Source organism: Narcine bancroftii, unplaced genomic scaffold (genome assembly GCF_036971445.1).
Source record: "Narcine bancroftii isolate sNarBan1 unplaced genomic scaffold, sNarBan1.hap1 Scaffold_158, whole genome shotgun sequence".
Lineage (NCBI taxonomy): Eukaryota > Metazoa > Chordata > Chondrichthyes > Torpediniformes > Narcinidae > Narcine > Narcine bancroftii.
Genome location: NW_027211893.1, coordinates 11,895,006 through 11,903,673, shown reverse-complemented (window position 1 = coordinate 11,903,673; position 8,668 = coordinate 11,895,006).

The window sequence follows — 8,668 nt, the reverse complement described above, 5'->3', positions numbered from 1 at the left end:
CTGATTCCCCGCGTCTGATTCCCTGCCTCTGATTCCCCGCCTCTGATTCCACATCTCTGATTCACCACCTCTGATTCCCAGCGTCTGATTCCCAGCCTCTGATTCCCCATCTCTGATTCCCCATCTCTGATTCCCCATCTCTGATTCCCCAATTCTGATTCCCCGCCTCTGATTCCCCAGCTCTGAATCCTCGCCTCTGATTCCCTGCCTCTGATTCCCAACATCTGATTCCGCACCTCTGAATTCCCATATTGATTCCCTGCCTCTGATTCCCCGCCTCTGATTCCCCAACTCTGATTCCCCGCCTCTGATTCCCCAGCTCTGATTCCCCGCCTCTTATTCCCCGTGTTTGATTCCCTGCCTCTGATTCCCGGCCTCTGATTCCCCATCTCTGATTCACCGCCTTTCATTCGCCACCTCTGATTCCCCGCCTCTGATTCCCCGCCTCTGTTTCCCCGCCTCTGATTCCCCGCCTCTGATTCCCCATATCTCATTCCCCGCCTCTGAATCCCCATCTCTGATTCTTGGACTCTGATTCCCCACCTCTGATTCCCGGACTCTTATTCCCGGCATCTGATTCCGGCCTCTGATTCCTGGCCTCTGATTCCCTGCTTCTGATTCTGATTCCCTGCCTCTGATTCCCCATCTCTGATTGCGCACATCTGATTCCCTGCCTCTGATTCCCCACCTCTGATTCCCCATATCTGATTTCCAGCCTCTGTTTCCCCGCCTCTGATTCCCCGCCTCTGTTTCCCAATATCTAAGTCCCCGCCTCTGATTCCCCAACCCTGATTCCCCACCTCTGATTCTCCAGCTCTGATTCCCCGCCTCTGATTCCCCGCATCTGATTCCCTGCATCTGATTCCAAGCCTCTGATTCCCTGCATCTGATTCCCAACCTCTGATTCCCCACTGCTGATTCCCCATATCTGATTCCCCACCTCTGTTTCCCCGCCTCTGATTCCCCGCCTCTGTTTCCCCATATCTGATTCCCGGCCTCTGATTCCCCGCCTCTGATTCCCCGCCTCTGATTCCCTGCCTCTGATTCCCCATCTCCGATTCCGCACATCTGATTCCCTGCCTCTGATTCCCCGCCTCTGATTCCCCGCCTCTGATTCCCTGCCTCTGATTCCCAACATCTGATTCCCCACCTCTGATTCCCCATATCTGATTCCCCGCCTCTGTTTCCCCGCCTCTGATTCCCCTCCTCTGATTCCCCAACTCTAATTCCCCGCCTCTGATTCCCCAGCTCTGATTCCCCGTGTTTGATTCCCTGCCTCTGATTCCCTGCCCTGATTCCCCATCTCTGTTTCACCGCCTTTGATTCGCCACCTCTGATTCCCCTTATCTGATTCCCCGCCTCTGTTTCCCCGCCTCTGATTCCCTGCCTCTGATTCCCAACCTCTGATTCCACACCTCTGATTCCCCATATCTGATTCCCCGCCTGTGTTTCCCCACCTCTGATTCCCCGCCCCTGTTTCCCCATATCTGATTCCCCGCCTCTGATTCCCCAACCCTGATTCCCCGCCTCTGATTCCCCAGCTCTGATTCCCCGCCTCTGATTCCCCGTGTTTGATTCCCTGCCTCTGATTGCCCGCCTCTGATTCCCCATCTCTGATTCACCGCCTTTGATTCGGCACCTCTGATTCCCCATATCTGATTCCCTGTCTCTGTTTCCCCGCCTCTGATTCCCCGCCTCTGATTCCCCATATCTCATTCCCCGCCTCTGAATCCCCATCTCTGATTCCCCGACTCTGATTCCCCACCTCTGATTCCCGGCCTCTTATTCCAGGCATCTGATTCCGGCCTCTGATTCCCGGCCTCTGATTCCCTGCTTCTGATTCTGATTCCCTGCCTCTGATTCCCCATCTCTGATTGCGCACATCTGATTCCCTGCCTCTGATTCCCCACCTCTGATTCCCCATATCTGATTCCCCGCCTCTGTTTCCCCGCCTCTGATTCCCCGCCTCTGTTTCCCAATATCTAAGTCCCCGCCTCTGATTCCCCAACTCTGATTCCCCACCTCTGATTCCCCAGCTCTGATTCCCCGCCTCTGATTCCCCGCATCTGATTCCCTGCATCTGATTCCCAGCCTCTGATTCCCTGCCTGTGATTCCCAACCTCTGATTCCCCACCTCTGAATCCCCATATCTGATTCCCCACCTCTGTTTCCCCGCCTCTGATTCCCCACCTCAGTTTCCCCATATCTGATTCCCCGCCTCTGAATCCCCAACTCTGATTCCCCACCTCAGTTTCCCCATATCTGATTCCCCGCCTCTGAATCCCCAACTTTGATTCCCTGCATCTAATTCCCCAGCTCTGATTCCCCGCCTCTGATTCCCCGTGTCTGATTTCCTGCCTCTGATTCCACGCCTCTGATTACCCATGTCTGATTCACCGCCTCTGATTCCCCACCTCTGATTCCCCATCTCTGATTCCGCACATCCCATTCCCTGCCTCTGATTCCCCGCCTCTGATTCCCCGCCTCAGATTCCCCGTGTCTGATTCACCGCCTCTGATTCCCCACCTCTGATTCCCCATCTCTGATTCCGCACATCCGATTCCCTGCTTCTGATTCCCCGCCTCTGATTCACAGCCTCTGATTCCCCAGCTCTGATTCCCCGCCTCAGATTCCCCGCGTCTTATTCCCTGCTTCTGATTCTGATTCCCTGCCTCTGATTCCCCATCTCTGATTCCGCACATCTGATTCCCTGCCTCTGATTCCCCACCTCTGATTCCCCATATCTGAATCCCCGCCTCTGTTTCCCCGCCTCTGATTCCCCGCCTCTGTTTCCCCATATCTAAGTCCCTGCCTCTGATTCCACAACTCTGATTCCCCACCTCTGATTCCCCAGCTCTGATTCCCCGCCTTTGATTCCCCGCATCTGATTCCCTGCATCTGATTCCCAGCCTCTGATTCCCTGCCTGTGATTCCCAACCTCTGATTCCCCACCTCTGATTCCCCATATCTGATTCCCCGCCTCTGTTTCCCCACCTCTGATTCCCCGCCTCTGTTTCCCCATATCTGATTCCCCGCCTCTATTTGCCCACCTCTGATTCCCCACCTCAGTTTCCCCATATCTGATTCCCCGCCTCTGAATCCCCAACTCTGATTCCCTGCATCTAATTCCCCAGCTCTGATTCCCCGCCTCTTATTCCCCGTGTCTGATTTCCTGCCTCTGATTCCCCGCCTCTGATTACCCATGTCTGATTCACCGCCTCTGATTCCCCACCTCTGATTCCCCATCTCTGATTCCGCACATCCCATTCCCTGCCTCTGATTCCCCGCCTCTGATTCCCCGCCTCAGATTCCCCGTGTCTGATTTCCTGCCTCTGATTCCCCGCCTCTGATTACCCATGTCTGATTCACCGCCTCTGATTCCCCACCTCTGATTCCCCATCTCTGATTCCGCACATCCGATTCCCTGCTTCTGATTCCCCGCCTCTGATTCACAGCCTCTGATTCCCCAGCTCTGATTCCCCGCCTCAGATTCCCCGCGTCTTATTCCCTGCTTCTGATTCTGATTCCCTGCCTTTGATTCCCCATCTCTGATACCGCACATCTGATTCCCTGCCTCTGATTCCCCACCTCTGATTCCCAATATCTGATTCCCCGCCTCTGTTTCCCCGCCTCTGATTCCCCGCCTCTGTTTCCCCATATCTAAGACCCCGCCTCTGATTCCCCAACTCTGATTCCCCACCTCTGATTCCCCAGCTCTGATTCCCCGCCTCTGATTCCCCGTGTCTGATTACCTGCCTCTGATTCCCCGCCTCTGATTACCCATGTCTGATTCACCGCCTCTGATTCCCCACCTCTGATTCCCCATCTCTGATTCCGCACATCCGATTCCCTGCCTCTGATTCCCCGCCTCTGATTCACCGCCTCTGATTCCCGGCCTCTGATTTCCCGCCTCTGATTCCCTGCCACTGATACCCCGCACCTGATTCCCCACCTCTGATTCCCCATATCTGATTCCCCGCCTCTGTTTCCCCGCCTCTGATTCCCCGCCTCTGATTCCCCATATCTGATTCCCCGCCTCTGATTCCCCAACTCTGATTCCCCGCCTCTGATTCCCCAGCTCTGAATCCCCGCCTCTGATTCCCCGCGTCAGATTACCGGCCTCTGATTCCCCGCCTCTGATTCTCCATCTCTGATTCACAACCTCTGATTCCCCACCTCTGATTGCCCATATCTGATTCCCAGCCTCTGTTTCCCCGCCTCTGATTCCCCAGCTCTGATTAACAATATCTGATTCCCCGCCTCTGATTCCCCACCTCTGATTCCCCGCCTCTGATTCGCCAGCTATGATTCCCCGCCTCTGATTCCCCAGCTCTGATTCCCCGCCTCTGATTCCCCGTGTTTGATTCCCTGCCTCTGATTCCCGGCCTCTGATTCCCCATCTCTGATTCACCGCCTTTGATTCGCCACCTCTGATTCCCCATATCTGATTCCCCGCCTCTGTTTCCCCGCCTCTGATTCCCCGCTTCTGATTCCCCATATCTCATTCCCCGCCTCTGAATCCCCATCTCTGATTCCCGGACTCTGATTCCCCACCTCTGATTCCCGGCCTCTTATTCCCGGCATCTGATTCCGGCCTCTGATCCCCGGCCTCTGATTCCCTGCTTCTGATTCTGATTCCCTGCCTCTGATTCCCCATCTCTGATTGCGCACATCTGATTCCCTGCCTCTGATTCCCCACCTCTGATTCCCCATATCTGATTCCCCGCCTCTGTTTCCCCGCCTCTGATTCCCCGCCTCTGTTTCCCAATATCTAAGTCCCCGCCTCTGATTCCCCAACTCTGATTCCCCACCTCTGATTCTCCAGCTCTGATTCCCCGCCTCTGATTCCCCGCATCTGATTCCCTGCATCTGATTCCAAGCCTCTGATTCCCTGCCTCTGATTCCCAACCTCTGATTCCCCACCTCTGATATCCCATATCTGATTCCCCGCCTCTGTTTCCCCGCCTCTGATTCCCCGCCTCTGTTTCCCCATATCGGATTCCCGGCCTCTGATTCCCCGCCTCTGTTTCCCCGCCTCTGACTCCCCTCCTCTGATTCCCCATCTCCGATTCCGCACATCTGATTCCCCAGCTCTGATTCCCCGTGTTTGATTCCCTGCCTCTGATTCCCTGCCCTGATTCCCCATCTCTGTTTCACCGCCTTTGTTTCGCCACCTCTGATTCCCCATATCTGATTCCCCTCCTCTGTTTCCCCGCCTCTGATTCCCTGCCTCTGATTCCCAACCTCTGATTCCACACCTCTGATTCCCCATATCTGATTCCTCGCCTCTTGTTTCCCCGCCTCTGATTCCCCGCCCCTGTTTCCCCATATCTGATTCCCCGCCTCTGATTCCCCAACTCTGATTCCCCGCCTCTGATTCCCCAGCTCTGATTCCCCGCCTCTGATTCCCCGTGTTTGATTCCCTGCCTCTGATTGCCCGCCTCTGATTCCCCGCCTCTGATTCCCTGCCTCAGATTCCCCATCTCCGATTCCGCACATCTGATTCCCTGCCTCTGATTCCCCGCCTCTGATTCCCCGCCTCTGATTCCCTGCCTCTGATTCCCAACATCTGATTCCCCACCTCTGATTCCCCATATCTGATTCCCCGCCTCTGTTTCCCCGCCTCTGATTCCCCTCCTCTGATTCCCCAACTCTAATTCCCCGCCTCTGATTCCCCAGCTCTGATTCCCCGTGTTTGATTCCCTGCCTCTGATTCCCTGCCCTGATTCCCCATCTCTGTTTCACCGCCTTTGATTCGCCACCTCTGATTCCCCTTATCTGATTCCCCGCCTCTGTTTCCCCGCCTCTGATTCCCTGCCTCTGATTCCCAATCTCTGATTCCACATCTCTGATTCCCCATATCTGATTCCCCGCCTGTGTTTCCCCACCTCTGATTCCCCGCCCCTGTTTCCCCATATCTGATTCCCCGCCTCTGATACCCCAACCCTGATTCCCCGCCTCTGATTCCCCAGCTCTGATTCCCCGCCTCTGATTCCCCGTGTTTGATTCCCTGCCTCTGATTGCCCGCCTCTGATTCCCCATCTCTGATTCACCGCCTTTGATTCGCCACCTCTGATTCCCCATATCTGATTCCCCATATCTCATTCCCCGCCTCTGAATCCCCATCTCTGATTCCCGGACTCTGATTCCCCACCTCTGATTCCCGGCCTCTTATTCCCGGCATCTGATTCCGGCCTCTGATTCCCGGCCTCTGATTCCCTGCTTCTGATTCTGATTCCCTGCCTCTGATTCCCCATCTCTGATTGCGCACATCTGATTCCCTGCCTCTGATTCCCCACCTCTGATTCCCCATATCTGATTCCCCGCCTCTGTTTCCCCGCCTCTGATTCCCCGCCTCTGTTTCCCAATATCTAAGTCCCCGCCTCTGATTCCCCAACTCTGATTCCCCACCTCTGATTCTCCAGCTCTGATTCCCCGCCTCTGTTTCCCCATATCTAAGTCCCCGCCTCTGATTCCCCAACTCTGATTCCCCACCTCTGATTCCCCAGCTCTGATTCCCCGCCTCTGATTCCCCGCATCTGATTCCCTGCATCTGATTCCCAGCCTCTGATTCCCTGCCTGTGATTCCCAACCTCTGATTCCCCACCTCTGATTCCCCATATCTGATTCCCCGCCTCTGTTTCCCCGCCTCTGATTCCCCGCCTCTATTTGCCCACCTCTGATTCCCCACCTCTATTTGCCCACCTCTGATTCCCCACCTCAGTTTCCCCATATCTGATTCCCCGCCTCTGAATCCCCAACTCTGATTCCCTGCATCTAATTCCCCAGCTCTGATTCCCCGCCTCTGATTCCCCGTGTCTGATTTCCTGCCTCTGATTCCACGCCTCTGATTACCCATGTCTGATTCACCGCCTCTGATTCCCCACCTCTGATTCCCCATCTCTGATTCCGCACATCCCATTCCCTGCCTCTGATTCCCCGCCTCTGATTCCCCGCCTCAGATTCCCCGTGTCTGATTCACCGCCTCTGATTCCCCACCTCTGATTCCCCATCTCTGATTCCGCACATCCGATTCCCTGCTTCTGATTCCCCGCCTCTGATTCACAGCCTCTGATTCCCCAGCTCTGATTCCCCGCCTCAGATTCCCCGCGTCTTATTCCCTGCTTCTGATTCTGATTCCCTGCCTCTGATTCCCAATCTCTGATTCCGCACATCTGATTCCCTGCCTCTGATTCCCCACCTCTGATTCCCCATATCTGATTCCCCGCCTCTGTTTCCCCGCCTCTGATTCCCCGCCTCTGTTTCCCCATATCTAAGTCCCCGCCTCTGATTCCCCAACTCTGATTCCCCACCTCTGATTCCCCAGCTCTGATTCCCCGCCTCTGATTCCCCGCATCTGATTCCCTGCATCTGATTCCCAGCCTCTGATTCCCTGCCTGTGATTCCCAACCTCTGATTCTCCACCTCTGATTCCCCATATCTGATTCCCCGCCTCTGTTTCCCCACCTCTGATTCCCCGCCTCTGTTTCCCCATATCTGATTCCCCGCCTCTATTTGCCCACCTCTGATTCCCCACCTCAGTTTCCCCATATCTGATTCCCCGCCTCTGAATCCCCAACTCTGATTCCCTGCATCTAATTCCCCAGCACTGATTCCCCGCCTCTGATTCTCCGTGTCTGATTTCCTGCCTCTGATTCCCCGCCTCTGATTACCCATGTCTGATTCACCGCCTCTGATTCCCCACCTCTGATTCCCCATCTCTGATTCCTCACATCCCATTCCCTGCCTCTGATTCCCCGCCTCTGATTCCCCGCCTCAGATTCCCCGTGTCTGATTTCCTGCCTCTGATACCCCGCCTCTGATTACCCATGTCTGATTCACCGCCTCTGATTCCCCACCTCTGATTCCCCATCTCTGATTCCGCACATCCGATTCCCTGCTTCTGATTCCCCGCCTCTGATTCACAGCCTCTGATTCCCCAGCTCTGATTCCCCGCCTCAGATTCCCCGCGTCTTATTCCCTGCTTCTGATTCTGATTCCCTGCCTCTGATTCCCCATCTCTGATACCGCACATCTGATTCCCTGCCTCTGATTCCCCACCTCTGATTCCCAATATCTGATTCCCCGCCTCTGTTTCCCCGCCTCTGATTCCCCGCCTCTGTTTCCCCATATCTAAGTCCCCGCCTCTGATTCCCCAACTCTGATTCCCCACCTCTGATTCCCCAGCTCTGATTCCCCGCCTCTGATTCCCCGTGTCTGATTTCCTGCCTCTGATTCCCCGCCTCTGATTACCCATGTCTGATTCACCGCCTCTGATTCCCCACTTCTGATTCCCCATCTCTGATTCCGCACATCCGATTCCCTGCCTCTGATTCCCCGCCTCTGATTCACCGCCTCTGATTCCCGGCCTCTGATTTCCCGCCTCTGATTCCCTGCCACTGATACCCCGCACCTGATTCCCCACCTCTGATTCCCCATATCTGATTCCCCGCCTCTGTTTCCCCGCCTCTGATTCCCCGCCTCTGATTCCCCATATCTGATTCCCCGCCTCTGATTCCCCAACTCTGATTCCCCGCCTCTGATTCCCCAGCTCTGAATCCCCGCCTCTGATTCCCCGCGTCTGATTACCGGCCTCTGATTCCCCGCCTCTGATTCTCCATCTCTGATTCACAACCTCTGATTCCCCACCTCTGATTGCCCATATCTG